This window comes from Dendrobates tinctorius, unplaced genomic scaffold (genome assembly GCF_039654945.1).
Source record: "Dendrobates tinctorius isolate UK_male_01 unplaced genomic scaffold, ASM3965494v1 ptg000004l, whole genome shotgun sequence".
In the NCBI taxonomy this organism is placed as follows: domain Eukaryota; kingdom Metazoa; phylum Chordata; class Amphibia; order Anura; family Dendrobatidae; genus Dendrobates; species Dendrobates tinctorius.
Genome location: NW_027361672.1, coordinates 31161668 through 31178521, shown reverse-complemented (window position 1 = coordinate 31178521; position 16854 = coordinate 31161668).

The window sequence follows — 16854 nt, the reverse complement described above, 5'->3', positions numbered from 1 at the left end:
TGTCTGATGTCTGATGTCTGATGTCTGGTGTCTGATGTCTGATGTCTGAGAACTGATGTCTGATGTCTGATGTCTGAGGTCTGATGTCTGAGAACTGATGTCTGATGTCTGAGAACTGATGTCTGATGTCTGATGTGTGATAACTGATGTCTGGTGTCTGATGTCTGATGTCTGGTGTCTGATATCTGATGTCTGAGAACTGATGTCTGATGTCTGAGAACTGATGTCTGAGAACTGATGTCTGGTGTCTGATGTCTGATGTCTGGTGTCTGAGAACTGGTGTCTCATGTCTGATGTCTGAGAACTGATGTCTGATGTCTGATGTCTGGTGTCTGGTGTCTGATGTCTGACTGATGTCTGAGAACTGATGTTTGATGTCTGATGTCTGGTGTCTGATGTCTGGTGTATGATGTCTGATGTCTGAGAACTGATGTCTGGTGTCTGGTGTCTGATTTCTGATGTCTGATGTCTGATGTCTGGTGTCTGATGTCTGATGTCTGAGAACTGATGTCTGATGTCTGGTGTCTGAGAACTGATGACTGATGTCTGATAACTGATGTCTGATGTCTGATGTCTGGTGTCTGGTGTCTGATGTCTGATGTCTGATGTCTGGAGTCTGATGTCTGATGTCTGAGAACTGATGTCTGATGTCTGAGAACTGATGTCTGATGTCTGAGAACTGATGTCTGATGACTGGTGTCTGATGTCTGATGTCTGGTGTCTGATGTCTGAGAACTGATGTCTGGTGTCTGATGTCTGATGTCTGGTGTCTGATGTCTGATGTCTGAGAACTGATGTCTGATGTCTGATGTCTGAGAACTGATGTCTGATGTCTGATGTCTGAGAACTGATGTCTGATGTCTGAGAACTGATGTCTGATGTCTGATAACTGATGTCTGATGTCTGATGTCTGATTTCTGGTGTCTGGTGTCTGATGTCTGATGTCTGATGTCTGGAGTCTGATGTCTGATGTCTGAGAACTAATGTCTGATGTCTGAGAACTGATGTCTGATGTCTGAGAACTGATGTCTGATGACTGGTGTCTGATGTCTGGTGTCTGATGTCAGATGTCTGAGAACTGATGTCTGATGTCTGAGAACTGATGTCTCTTGTCTGTTGTCTGGTGTCTGGTGTCTGATGTCTGATGTCTGATGTCTGGTGTCTGATATCTGATGTCTGAGAAGTGATGTCTGATGTCTGAGAACTGATGTCTGATGTCTGAGAACTGATGTCTGATGTCTGATGTCTGAGAACTGATGTCTGATGTCTGATAACTGATGTCTGATGTCTGATGTCTGATTTCTGGTGTCTGGTGTCTGATGTCTGATGTCTGATGTCTGGAGTCTGATGTCTGATGTCTGAGAACTAATGTCTGATGTCTGAGAACTGATGTCTGATGTCTGAGAACTGATGTCTGATGACTGGTGTCTGATGTCTGATGTCTGGTGTCTGATGTCAGATGTCTGAGAACTGATGTCTGATGTCTGAGAACTGATGTCTCTTGTCTGTTGTCTGATGTCTGGTGTCTGGTGTCTGATGTCTGATGTCTGATGTCTGGTGTCTGATATCTGATGTCTGAGAAGTGATGTCTGATGTCTGAGAACTGATGTCTGATGTCTGGTGTCTGATATCTGATGTCTGATGTCTGAGAACTGATGTCTGGTGTCTGGTGTCTGATTTCTGATGTCTGATGTCTGATGTCTGGTGTCTGATGTCTGATGTCTGAGAACTGATGTCTGATGTCTGGTGTCTGAGAACTGATGACTGATGTCTGAGAACTGATGTCTGATGTCTGATGTCTGATGTCTGGTGTCTGGTGTCTGATGTCTGATGTCTGATGTCTGGAGTCTGATGTCTGATGTCTGAGAACTGATGTCTGATGTCTGAGAACTGATGTCTGATGTCTGAGAACTGATGTCTGATGACTGGTGTCTGATGTCTGATGTCTGATGTCTGGTGTCTGATGTCTGAGAACTGATGTCTGGTGTCTGATGTCTGATGTCTGGTGTCTGATGTCTGATGTCTGAGAACTGATGTCTGATGTCTGATGTCTGAGAACTGATGTCTGATGTCTGAGAACTGATGTCTGGTGTCTGATGTCTGGTGTCTGGCGTCTGATGTCTGATGTCTGAAAACTGATGTCTGATGTCTGATGTCTGACTGATGTCTGAGAGCTGATTTCTGATGTCTGGTGTCTGATGGCTGGTGTCTGATGTCTGATGTCTGGTGTCTGATGTCTGATGTATGATGTCTGACTGATGTCTGAGAACTGATATTTGATGTCTGATGTCTGATGTCTCATGTCTGGTGTCTGATGTCTGATGTCTGAGAACTGATGTCTGAGGTCTGATGTCTGATGTCTGAGAACTGATGTCTGATGTCTGAGAACTGATGTCTGATGTCTGAGAACTGATGTCTGATAACTGATGTCTGATGTCTGATAACTGATGTCTGGTGTCTGATGTCTGATGTCTGGTGTCTGATGTCTGGTGTCTAATAACTGATGTCTGGTGTCTGATGTCTGGTGTCTGGTGTCTGATGTTTGGTGTCTGATATCTGATGTCTGGTGTCTGATGTCTGATGTCTGGTGTCTGATGCCTGATGTCTGGTGTCTGGGAACTGATGTCTGATGTCTGAGAACTGATGTCTGATGTCTGAGAACTGATGTCTGATGTCTGATGTCTGAGAACTGATGTCTGATGTCTGGTGTCTGATATCTGATGTCTGATGTCTGATGTCTGATGTCTCATGTCTGAGAACTGATGTCTGATGTCTGATATCTGAGAACTGATGTCTGATGTCTGAGAACTGATGTCTGGTGTCTGATGTCTGAGAACTGATGTCTGATGTCTGATGTCTCGTGTCTGATATCTGGTGTCTGATGTCTGGTGTCTGATATCTGGTGTCTGATGTCTGATGTCTGAGAACTGATGTCTGATGTCTGGTGTCTGATGTCTGATGTCTGATGTCTGATGTCTGGTGTCTGATGTCTGATGTCTGAGAACTGATGTCTGATGTCTGATGTCTGAGGTCTGATGTCTGAGAACTGATGTCTGATGTCTGAGAACTGATGTCTGATGTCTGATGTGTGATAACTGATGTCTGGTGTCTGATGTCTGATGTCTGGTGTCTGATATCTGATGTCTGAGAACTGATGTCTGATGTCTGGTGTCTGATGTCTGGTGTCTGATGTCTGATGTCTGATGTCTGATGTCTGGTGTATGAAGTTTGATGTCTGAGAACTAATGTCTGATGTCTGATGCCTGATGTCTGATGTCTGAGAACTGATGTCTGATGTCTGAGAACTGATGTCTGATGTCTGGTGTCTGATGTCTGGTGTCTGGTGTCTGATGTCTGATGTCTGATGTCTGACTGATGTCTGAGAACTGATGTCTGATGTATGATGTCTGATGTCTGATGTCTGATGTCTGATGTCTGGTGTCTGATGTCTGATGTCTGGTGTCTGATGTCTGATGTCTGATGTCTGGTGTCTGATGTCTGATGTCTGAGAACTGATGTCTGATGTCTGATGTTTGATGTCTGATGTCTGACTGATGTCTGATGTCTGACTGATGTCTGATGTCTGGTGTCTGATGTCTGATGTCTGGTGTCTGATGTCTGGTGTCTGATTTCTGATGTCTGTTATCTGATGTCTGATGTCTGACTGATGTCTGATGTCTGATGTCTGGTGTCTGATGTCTGATATCTGGTGTCTGATGTCTGATGTCTGGTGTCTGATGTCTGATGTCTGGTGTCTGATGTCTGGTGTCTGATGTCTGGTGTCTGATGTCTGGTGTCTGATGTCTGGTGTCTGATAACTGATGTCTGGTGTCTGATGTCTGATGTCTGATGTCTGGTGTCTGATGTCTGACTGAGGTCTGAGGTCTGAGGTCTGATGTCTGGTGTATGATGTCTGACTGATGACTGATGTCTGGTGTCTGATGTCTGGTGTCTGATGTCTTGTGTCTGATGTCTGATGTCTGACTGATGTCTGATGTCTGGTGTCTGATGTCTGATGTCTGGTGTCTGATGTCTGATGTCTGGTGTCTGATGTCTGATGTCTGAGAACTGATGTCTGTTGTCTGATAACTGATGTCTGATGTCTGATGTCTGATAACTGATGTCTGATGTCTGAGAACTGATGTCTGGTGTCTGATGTCTGATGTCTGGTGTCTGATGTCTGATGTCTGATGTCTGAGAACTGATGTCTGATGTCTGAGAACTGATGTCTGATGTCTGGTGTCTGATGTCTGATGTCTGGTGTCTGATGTCTGGTGTCTGATGTCTGATGTCTGGTGTCTGATGTCTGATGTCTGACAACTGATGTCTGGTGTCTGATGTCTGGTGTCTGATGTCTGACTGATGTCTGAGGTCTGATGTCTGATGTCTGGTGTCTGATGTCTGACTGATGTCTGATGTCTGGTGTCTGATGTCTGGTGTCTGATGTCTGATGTCTGAAAACTGATGTCTGATGTCTGATGTCTGATAACTGATGTGTGATGTCTCGTGTCTGATGTCTGAGAACTGATGTCTGATGTCTGATGTCTGATGTCTGATGTCTGAGAACTGATGTCTGATGTCTGATGTCTGATGTCTGATGTCTAATGTCTGATGTCTAAGAACTGATAACTGATGTCTGAGACCAGATGTCTGATGTCTGAGAACTGATGTCTGATGTCTGGTATCTGGTGTCTGATGTCTGGTGTCTGATGTCTGATGTCTGGTGTCTGATGTCTGATGTCTGATGTCTGGTGTCTGATGTCTGATGTATGAGAACTGATGTCTGATGTCTGAGAAATGATGTCTGATGTCTGAGAACTGATGTCTGATGTCTGATGTATGAGAACTGATGTCTGATGTCTGATGTCTGAGAACTGATGTCTGATGTCTGATGTCTGAGAACTGATGTCTGATGTATGGTGTCTGATGTCTGAGAACTGATGTCTGATGTCTGAGAACTGATGTCTGATGTCTGATTTCTGGTGCCTGGTGTCTGATGTCTGATGTCTGGTGTCTGATCTCTGATGTCTGATGTCTGACTGATATCTGAGAACTGATGTCTGATGTCTGATGTCTGGTGTCTGATGTCTGGTGTCTGATGTCTGATGTCTGAGAACTGATGTCTGATGTCTGATGTCTGGTGTCTGATCTCTGATGTCTGGTGTCTGATGTCTGGTGTCTGATGTCTGATGTCTGATGTCTGGTGTCTGGTGTCTGGTGTTTGATGTCTGATGTCTGGTGTCTGGTGTCTGATGTCTGATGTCTGATGTCTGGTTTCTGATGTCTGGTGTCTGATGTCTGGTGTCTGAGAACTGATGTCTGATGTCTGAGAACTGATGTCTCATGTCTGATGTCTGAGAACTGATGTCTGGTGTCTGGTGTCTGATGTCTGATGTCTCATGTCTGATGTCTGGTGTCTGAGAACTGATGTCTGATGTCTGAGAACTAATGTCTGATGTCTGATGTCTGGTGTCTGATGTCTGATGTCTGGTGTCTGATGTCTGATGTCTCATGTCTCATGTCTGATGTCTGGTGTCTGAGAACTAATGTCTGATGTCTGATGTCTGATGTCTGATGTCTGATGTCTGATGTCTGGTGTCTGATGTCTGAAAACTGATGTCTGATGTCTGATGTCTGACTGATGTCTGAGAGCTGATTTCTGATGTCTGGTGTCTGATGGCTGGTGTCTGATGTCTGATGTCTGGTGTCTGATGTCTGATGTATGATGTCTGACTGATGTCTGAGAACTGATGTTTGATGTCTGATGTCTGATGTCTCATGTCTGGTGTCTGATGTCTGATGTCTGAGAACTGATGTCTGAGGTCTGATGTCTGATGTCTGAGAACTGATGTCTGATGTCTGAGAACTGATGTCTGATGTCTGATAACTGATGTCTGATGTCTGATAACTGATGTCTGGTGTCTGATGTCTGATGTCTGGTGTCTGATGTCTGGTGTCTAATAACTGATGTCTGGTGTCTGATGTCTGGTGTCTGGTGTCTGATGTTTGGTGTCTGATATCTGATGTCTGGTGTCTGATGTCTGATGTCTGGTGTCTGATGCCTGATGTCTGGTGTCTGGGAACTGATGTCTGAGAACTGATGTCTGATGTCTGAGAACTGATGTCTGATGTCTGATGTCTGAGAACTGATGTCTGATGTCTGGTGTCTGATATCTGATGTCTGATGTCTGATGTCTGATGTCTCATGTCTGAGAACTGATGTCTGATGTCTGATATCTGAGAACTGATGTCTGATGTCTGAGAACTGATGTCTGGTGTCTGAGAACTGATGTCTGATGTCTGATGTCTGGTGTCTGATGTCTGGTGTCTGATATCTGGTGTCTGATGTCTGATGTCTGAGAACTGATGTCTGATGTCTGGTGTCTGATGTCTGATGTCTGATGTCTGATGTCTGGTGTCTGATGTCTGATGTCTGAGAACTGATGTCTGATGTCTGATGTCTGAGGTCTGATGTCTGAGAACTGATGTCTGATGTCTGAGAACTGATGTCTGATGTCTGATGTGTGATAACTGATGTCTGGTGTCTGATGTCTGATGTCTGGTGTCTGATATCTGATGTCTGAGAACTGATGTCTGATGTCTGATTTCTGATGTCTGATGTCTGGTGTATGAAGTTTGATGTCTGAGAACTAATGTCTGATGTCTGATGCCTGATGTCTGATGTCTGAGAACTGATGTCTGATGTCTGAGAACTGATGTCTGATGTCTGGTGTCTGATGTCTGGTGTCTGGTGTCTGATGTCTGATGTCTGATGTCTGACTGATGTCTGAGAACTGATGTCTGATGTCTGATGTCTGATGTCTGGTGTCTGATGTCTGATGTCTGGTGTCTGATGTCTGATGTCTGATGTCTGGTGTCTGATGTCTGATGTCTGAGAACTGATGTCTGATGTCTGATGTTTGATGTCTGATGTCTGACTGATGTCTGATGTCTGACTGATGTCTGATGTCTGGTGTCTGATGTCTGATGTCTGGTGTCTGATGTCTGGTGTCTGATTTCTGATGTCTGTTATCTGATGTCTGATGTCTGACTGATGTCTGATGTCTGATGTCTGGTGTCTGATGTCTGATATCTGGTGTCTGATGTCTGATGTCTGGTGTCTGATGTCTGATGTCTGGTGTCTGATGTCTGGTGTCTGATGTCTGGTGTCTGATGTCTGGTGTCTGATAACTGATGTCTGGTGTCTGATGTCTGATGTCTGATGTCTGGTGTCTGATGTCTGACTGATGTCTGAGGTCTGAGGTCTGATGTCTGGTGTATGATGTCTGACTGATGACTGATGTCTGGTGTCTGATGTCTGGTGTCTGATGTCTGGTGTCTGATGTCTTGTGTCTGATGTCTGATGTCTGACTGATGTCTGATGTCTGGTGTCTGATGTCTGATGTCTGGTGTCTGATGTCTGATGTCTGAGAACTGATGTCTGTTGTCTGATAACTGATGTCTGATGTCTGATGTCTGATAACTGATGTCTGATGTCTGAGAACTGATGTCTGGTGTCTGATGTCTGATGTCTGGTGTCTGATGTCTGATGTCTGATGTCTGAGAACTGATGTCTGATGTCTGAGAACTGATGTCTGATGTCTGGTGTCTGATGTCTGATGTCTGGTGTCTGATGTCTGGTGTCTGATGTCTGATGTCTGGTGTCTGATATCTGATGTCTGACAACTGATGTCTGGTGTCTGATGTCTGGTGTCTGATGTCTGACTGATGTCTGATGTCTGATGTCTGGTGTCTGATGTCTGACTGATGTCTGATGTCTGGTGTCTGATGTCTGGTGTCTGATGTCTGATGTCTGAAAACTGATGTCTGATGTCTGATGTCTGATAACTGATGTGTGATGTCTCGTGTCTGATGTCTGAGACCTGATGTCTGATGTCTGATATCTGATGTCTGATGTCTGAGAACTGATGTCTGATGTCTGATGTCTGATGTCTGATGTCTAATGTCTGATGTCTAAGAACTGATAACTGATGTCTGAGACCAGATGTCTGATGTCTGAGAACTGATGTCTGATGTCTGATGTCTGGTATCTGGTGTCTGATGTCTGGTGTCTGATGTCTGATGTCTGGTGTCTGATGTCTGATGTCTGATGTCTGGTGTCTGATGTCTGATGTATGAGAACTGATGTCTGATGTCTGAGAAATGATGTCTGATGTCTGAGAACTGATGTCTGATGTCTGATGTATGAGAACTGATGTCTGATGTCTGATGTCTGAGAACTGATGTCTGATGTCTGATGTCTGAGAACTGATGTCTGATGTATGGTGTCTGATGTCTGAGAACTGATGTCTGATGTCTGAGAACTGATGTCTGATGTCTGATTTCTGGTGCCTGGTGTCTGATGTCTGATGTCTGGTGTCTGATCTCTGATGTCTGATGTCTGACTGATATCTGAGAACTGATGTCTGATGTCTGATGTCTGGTGTCTGATGTCTGGTGTCTGATGTCTGATGTCTGAGAACTGATGTCTGATGTCTGATGTCTGGTGTCTGATCTCTGATGTCTGGTGTCTGATGTCTGATGTCTGTTGTCTGATGTCTGATGTCTGGTGTCTGGTGTCTGGTGTTTGATGTCTGATGTCTGGTGTCTGGTGTCTGATGTCTGATGTCTGATGTCTGGTTTCTGATGTCTGGTGTCTGATGTCTGGTGTCTGAGAACTGATGTCTGATGTCTGAGAACTGATGTCTCATGTCTGATGTCTGAGAACTGATGTCTGGTGTCTGGTGTCTGATGTCTGATGTCTCATGTCTGATGTCTGGTGTCTGAGAACTGATGTCTGATGTCTGAGAACTAATGTCTGATGTCTGATGTCTGGTGTCTGATGTCTGATGTCTGGTGTCTGATGTCTGATGTCTCATGTCTCATGTCTGATGTCTGGTGTCTGAGAACTAATGTCTGATGTCTGATGTCTGATGTCTGATGTCTGATGTCTGATGTCTGGTGTCTGATGTCTGATGTCTGATGTCTGAGAACTGATGTCTCATGTCTGAGAACTGATGTCTGGTGTCTGGTGTCTGATGTCTGAGAACTGTTGTCTGATATCTGAGAACTGATGTCTGATGTCTGAGAACTGATGTCTGGTGTCTGGTGTCTGGTGTCTGGTGTCAAATGTCTGATGTCTAATGTCTGATGTCTGGTGTCTGATGTCTGATGTCTGATGTCTGGGAACTGATGTCTGATGTCTGATGTCTGATTTCTAATGTCTGGTGTCTGATGTCTGGTGTCTGATGTCTGATGTCTGGTGTCTGATGTCTGATGTCTGATGTCTGGTGTCTGATGTCTGATGTCTGATGTCTGATGTCTGAGAACTGATGTCTGATGTCTGATGTCTGATGTCTGAGAAATGATGTCTGCTGTCTGATGTCTGCTGTCTGATGTCTGATGTCTGATGTCTGGTGTCTGATGTTTGATGTCTGAGAACTATTGTCTGATGTCTGATGTCTGATGTCTGAGAACTGATGTCTGATGTCTGAGAACTGATGTCTGATGTCTCGTGTCTGATGTCTGGTGTCTGATGTCTGATGTCTGGTGTCTGATGTCAGATGTCTGAGAACTGATGTCTGATGTCTGAGAACTGATGTCTGAGAACTGATGTCTGGTGTCTGATGTCTGATGTCTGGTGTCTGATCTCTGATGTCTGGTGTCTGATGTCTGATGTCTGTTGTCTGATGTCTGATGTCTGGTGTCTGGTGTCTGGTGTTTGATGTCTGATGTCTGCTGTCTGATGTCTGATGTCTGGTTTCTGATGTCTGGTGTCTGATGTCTGGTGTCTGAGAACTGATGTCTGATGTCTGAGAACTGATGTCTCATGTCTGATGTCTGAGAACTGATGTCTGGTGTCTGGTGTCTGATGTCTGATGTCTCATGTCTGATGTCTGGTGTCTGAGAACTTATGTCTGAGAACTGATGTCTGGTGTCTGATGTCTGATGTCTGGTGTCTGATGTCTGATGTCTGATGTCTGAGAACTGATGTCTGATGTCTGAGAACTGATGTCTGATGTCTGGTGTCTGGTGTCTGATGTCTGAGAACTGTTGTCTGATATCTGAGAACTGATGTCTGATGTCTGAGAACTGATGTCTGATGTCTGATGTCTGGTGTCTGGTGTCTAATGTCTGATGTCTAATGTCTGATGTCTGATGTCTGAGAACTGATGTCTGATGTCTGGTGTCTGATGTCTGATGTCTGGTGTCTGATGTCTGATGTCTGAGAACTGATGTCTGATGTCTGATGTCTGATTTCTAATGTCTGGTGTCTGATGTCTGATGTCTGGTGTCTGATGTCTGATGTCTGATGTCTGATGTCTGATGTCTGATGTCTGATGTCTGATGTCTGAGAACTGATGTCTGATGTCTGATGTCTGATGTCTGATGTCTGATGTCTGATGTCTGGTGTCTGATGTCTGATGTCTGATGTCTGGTGTCTGATGTTTGATGTCTGAGAACTATTGTCTGATGTCTGATGTCTGATGTCTGAGAACTGATGTCTGATGTCTGAGAACTGATGTCTGATGTCTCGTGTCTGATGTCTGGTGTCTGATGTCTGGTGTCTGATGTTTGATGTCTGAGAACTATTGTCTGATGTCTGATGTCTGATGTCTGAGAACTGATGTCTGATGTCTGAGAACTGATGTCTGATGTCTCGTGTCTGATGTCTGGTGTCTGATGTCTGGTGTCTGATGTCAGATGTCTGAGAACTGATGTCTGATGTCTGAGAACTGATGTCTGATGTCTGAGAACTGATGTCTGGTGTCTGATGTCTGATGTCTGGTGTCTGGTGTCTGATGTCTGATGTCTGGTGTCTGGTGTCTGATGTCTGGTGTCTGGTGTCTGATGTCTGGTGTCTGATGTCTGAGAACTGATGTCTGATGTCTGTGAACTGATGTCTGATGTATGGTGTCTGATGTCTGAGAACTGTTGTCTGATATCTGAGAACTGATGTCTGATGTCTGAGAACTGATGTCTGATGTCTGAGAACTGATGCTTGGTGTCTGGTGTCTGATGTCTGGTGTCTGGTGTCTGATGTCTGATGTCTAATGTCTGTTGACTGGTGTCTGATGTCTGATGTCTGAAGTCTGAGAACTGATGTCTGGTGTCTGGTGTTTGATGTCTGATGTCTGGTGTCTGATGTCTGATGTCTGAGAACTGATGTCTGATGTCTGATAACTGATGACTGATGTCTGATGTCTGGTGTCTGATGTCTGAGAACTGATGTCTGATGTCTGAGAACTGATGTCTGATGTCTGAGAACTGATGTCTGGTGTCTGGTGTCTGATGTCTGATGTCTGAGAACTGTTGTCTGATATCTGAGAACTGATGTCTGATGTCTGAGAACTGATGTCTGGTGTCTGGTGTCTGATGTCTGGTGTCTGATGTCTAATGTCTGATATCTGGTGTCTGATGTCTGATATCTGGTGTCTGAGAACTGATGTCTGATGTCTGAGAACTGATGTCTGATGTCTGATGTCTGATGTCTGGTGTCTGATGTCTGAAAACTGATGTCTGATGTCTGGTGTCTGGTGTCTGATGTCTGATGTCTGGTGTCTGAGAACTGATGTCTGATGTCTGAGAACTGATGTCTGATGTCTGATGTCTGATATCTGATGTCTGATAACTGATGTCTGGTGTCTGATGTCTGAGAACTCATGTCTAGTGTCTGATGTCTGATGTCTGGTGTGTGATGTCTGATGTCTGATGTCTGACTGATGTCTGAGAACTGATGTCTGATGTCTGATGTCTGGTGTCTGGTGTCTGATGTCTGATGTCTGATGTCAGATGTCTGATGTCTGATAACTGATGTCTGATGTCTGGTGTCGGATGTCTGTTGTCTGGCGTCTGATGTCTGTTGTCTGGCGTCTGATGTCTGATGTTTGAGAACTGATGTCTGATGTCTGGTGTCTGATGTCTGATGTCTGATGTCTGGTGTCTGATGTCTGATGTCTGAGAACTGATGTCTGATGTCTGATAACTGATGTCTGATGTCTGATGTCTGATAACTGATGTCTGGTGTCTGATGTCTGAGAACTCATGTCTGGTGTCTGATGATTGATGTCTGGTGTCTGATGTCTGATGTCTGACTGATGTCTGAGAACTGATGTCTGATGTCTGATGTCTGATGTCTGGTGTCTGATGTCTGATGTCTGACTGATGTCTGATGTCTGGTGTCTGACTGTTGTCTGAGAACTGATGTCTGGTGTCTGGTGTCTGGTGTCTGATGTCTGATGTCTGATGTCTGGTGTCTGGTGTCTGATGTCTGATGTCTGATGTCTGATGTCTGAGAACTGATGTCTGATGTCTGAGAACTGATGTCAGATGTCTGATGTCTGATAACTGATGTCTGGTGTCTGATGTCTGATGTCTGAGAACACATGTCTGATGTTTGGTGTCTGATGTTTGATGTCTGAGAACTATTGTCTGATGTCTGATGTCTGAGAACTGATGGCTTATGTCTGAGAACTGATGTCTGATGTCTGGTGTCTGATATCTGATGTCTGATGTCTGATAACTGATGTCTGGTGTCTGATGTCTGAGAACTCATGTCTAGTGTCTGATGTCTGATGTCTGGTGTCTGATGTCTGATGTCTGACTGATGTCTGAGAACTGATGTCTGATGTCTGATGTCTGGTGTCTGGTGTCTGGTGTCTGATGTCTGATGTCTGATGTCTGATGTCTGATGTCTGATGTCTGATGTCTGATGTCTGATGTCTGATGTCTGATGTCAGATGTCTGATGTCTGATAACTGATGTCTGATGTCTGGTGTCTGATGTCTGTTGTCTGGCGTCTGAAGTCTGATGTCTGAGAACTGATGTCTGATGTCTGGTGTCTGATGTCTGATGTCTGAGAACTGATGTCTGATGTCTGATAACTGATGTCTGATGTCTTATGTCTGATAACTGATGTCTGGTGTCTGATGTCTGAGAACTCATGTCTGGTGTCTGATGTCTGATGTCTGATGTCTGACTGATGTCTGAGAACTGATGTCTGATGTCTGATGTCTGAGAACTGATGTCTGATGTCTGGTGTCTGATGTCTGATGTCTGGTGTCTGAGAACTGATGTCTGATGTCTGATAACTGATGTCTGATGTCTGATGTCTGATTACTGATGTCTGGTGTCTGATGTCTGAGAACTCATGTCTGGTGTCTGATGTCTGATGTCTGGTGTCTGATGTCTCATGTCTGATGTCTGACTGATGTCTGAGAACTGATGTCTGATGTCTGATGTCTGGTGTCTGATGTCTGGTGTCTGACTGATGTCTGATGTCTGGTGTCTGACTGTTGTCTGAGAACTGATGTCCGGTGTCTGGTGTCTGGTGTCTGATGTCTGATGTCTGATGTCTGGTGTCTGGTGTCTGATGTCTGATGTCTGATGTCTGATGTCTGAGAACTGATGTCTGATGTCTGAGAACTGATGTCAGATGTCAGATGTCTGATGTCTGATAACTGATGTCTGGTGTCTGATGTCTGATGTCTGAGAACTCATGTCTGATGTTTGGTGTCTGATGTTTGATGTCTGAGAACTATTGTCTGATGTCTGATGTCTGAGGACTGATGGCTTATGTCTGAGAACTGATGTCTGATGTCTGGTGTCTGATGTCTGGTGTCTGATGTCTGAGAACTGATGTATGATGTCTGGTGTCTGATGTCTGGTGTCTGGTGTCTGATGTCTGGTGTCTGGTGTCTGATATCTGATGTCTGAGAACTGATGTGTGATGTCTGTTGTCTGAGAACTGATGTCTGATGTCTGAGAACTGATGTCTGATGTCTGGTGTCTGATGTCTGGTGTCTGATGTCTGATGTCTGGTGTCTGATGTCTGATGTCTGGTGTCTGGTGTCTGATGTCTGGTGTCTGATGTCTGATGTCTGAGAACTGATGTCTGATGTCTGATGTCTGATAACTGATGTGTGTTGTCTGGTGTCTGATGTCTGATGTCTAACTGGTGTCTGGTGTCTGGTGTCTGATGTCTGGTGTCTGATGTCTGAGAATTGATGTCTGATGTCTGATGTCTGATAACTAATGTGTGTTGTCTGGTGTCTGATGTCTGATGTCTGATAACTGATGTCTGGTGTCTGATAACTGATGTCTGGTGTCTGATGTCTGTTGTCTGATGTCTGAGAACTGATATCTGATGTCTGAGAACTGATGTCTGATGTCTGAGAACTGATGTCTGATGTCTGAGAACTTATGTCTGATGTCTGATGTCAGGTGTCTGATGTCTGATGTCTGGTGTCTGATGTCTGAGAACTGATGTCTGATGTCTGAGAACTGATGTCTGATGTCTGATGTCTGTGAACTGATGTCTGATGTCTGAGAACTGATGTCTGATGTCTGAGAACTGATGTCTGATGTCTGATAACTGATGTCTAATGCCTGATGTCTGAGAACTGATGTCTGATGTCTGAGAACTGATGTCTGAAGTCTGATGTCTGAGAACTGATGTCTGATGTCTGATGTCTGGTGTCTGATGTCTGAGAACTGATGTCTGATGTCTGAGAACTGATGTCTGGTGTCTGAGAACTGATGTCTGGTGTCTGATGTCTGGTGTCTGGCGTCTGATGTCTGATGTCTGAAAACTGATGTCTGATGTCTGATGTCTGACTGATGTCTGAGAGCTGATTTCTGATGTCTGGTGTCTGATGGCTGGTGTCTGATGTCTGATGTCTGGTGTCTGATGTCTGATGTATGATGTCTGACTGATGTCTGAGAACTGATGTCTGATGTCTCATGTCTGGTGTCTGATGTCTGAGAACTGATGTCTGAGGTCTGATGTCTGATGTCTGAGAACTGATGTCTGATGTCTGAGAACTGATGTCTGATGTCTGAGAACTGATGTCTGATAACTGATGTCTGATGTCTGATAACTGATGTCTGATGTCTGATATCTGATGTCTGATGTCTGAGAACTCATGTCTGGTGTCTGATGTCTGATGTCTGGTGTCTGATGTCTGGTGTCTAATAACTGATGTCTGGTGTCTGATGTCTGGTGTCTGGTGTCTGATGTTTGGTGTCTGATATCTGATGTCTGGTGTCTGATGTCTGATGTCTGGTGTCTGATGCCTGATGTCTGGTGTCTGGGAACTGATGTCTGATGTCTGAGAACTGATGTCTGATGTCTGAGAACTGATGTCTGATGTCTGATGTCTGAGAACTGATGTCTGATGTCTGGTGTCTGATATATGATGTCTGATGTCTGATGTCTCATGTCTGAGAACTGATGTCTGATGTCTGATATCTGAGAACTGATGTCTGATGTCTGAGAACTGATGTCTGGTGTCTGATGTCTGAGAACTGATGTCTGATGTCTGATGTCTGGTGTCTGATATCTGGTGTCTGATGTCTGGTGTCTGATATCTGGTGTCTGATGTCTGATGTCTGAGAACTGATGTCTGATGTCTGGTGTCTGATGTCTGATGTCTGATGTCTGATGTCTGGTGTCTGATGTCTGATGTCTGAGAACTGATGTCTGATATCTGATGTCTGAGGTCTGATGTCTGAGAACTGATGTCTGATGTCTGAGAACTGATGTCTGATGTCTGATGTGTGATAACTGATGTCTGGTGTCTGATGTCTGGTGTCTGATATCTCATGTCTGAGAACTGATGTCTGATGTCTGAGAACTGATGTCTGAGAACTGATGTCTGGTGTCTGATGTCTGATGTCTGGTGTCTGAGAACTGGTGTCTCATGTCTGATGTCTGAGAACTGATGTCTGATGTCTGATGTCTGGTGTCTGGTGTCTGATGTCTGATGTCTGATATCTGGTGTCTGATGTCTGATGTCTGAGAACTCATGTCTGGTGTATGAAGTTTGATGTCTGAGAACTAATGTCTGATGTCTGATGCCTGATGTCTGATGTCTGAGAACTGATGTCTGATGTCTGAGAACTGATGTCTGATGTCTGGTGTCTGATGTCTGATGTCTGGTGTCTGGTGTCTGATGTCTGATGTCTGATGTCTGACTGATGTCTGAGAACTGATGTCTGATGTATGATGTCTGATGTCTGATGTTTGATGTCTGATGTCTGGTGTCTGATGTCTGATGTCTGGTGTCTGATGTCTGATGTCTGATGTCTGGTGTCTGATGTCTGATGTCTGAGAACTGATGTCTGATGTCTGATGTTTGATGTCTGATGTCTGACTGATGTCTGATGTCTGACTGATGTCTGATGTCTGATGTCTGGTGTCTGATGTCTGATGTCTGGTGTCTGATGTCTGGTGTCTGATTTCTGATGTCTGTTATCTGATGTCTGATGTCTGACTGATGTCTGATGTCTGGTGTCTGATGTCTGATATCTGGTGTCTGATGTCTGATGTCTGGTGTCTGATGTCTGATGTCTGATGTCTGGTGTCTGATGTCTGATGTCTGGTGTCTGATGTCTGGTGTCTGATGTCTGGTGTCTGATGTCTGGTGTCTGATGTCTGATGTCTGATAACTGATGTCTGGTGTCTGATGTCTGATATCTGGTGTCTGATGTCTGATGTCTGGTGTCTGATGTCTGATGTCTGATGTCTGGTGTCTGATGTCTGATGTCTGATGTCTGGTGTCTGATGTCTGATGTCTGGTGTCTGATGTCTGGTGTCTGATGTCTGGTGTCTGATGTCTGGTGTCTGATGTCTGATGTCTGATAACTGATGTCTGGTGTCTGATGTCTGATGTCTGATGTCTGGTGTCTGATGTCTGACTGATGTCTGAGGTCTGAGGTCTGATGTCTGGTGTATGATGTCTGACTGATGACTGATGTCTGGTGTCTGATGTCTGGTGTCTGATGTCTGGTGTCTGATGTCTTGTGTCTGATGTCTGATGTCTGACTGATGTCTGATGTCTGGTGTCTGATGTC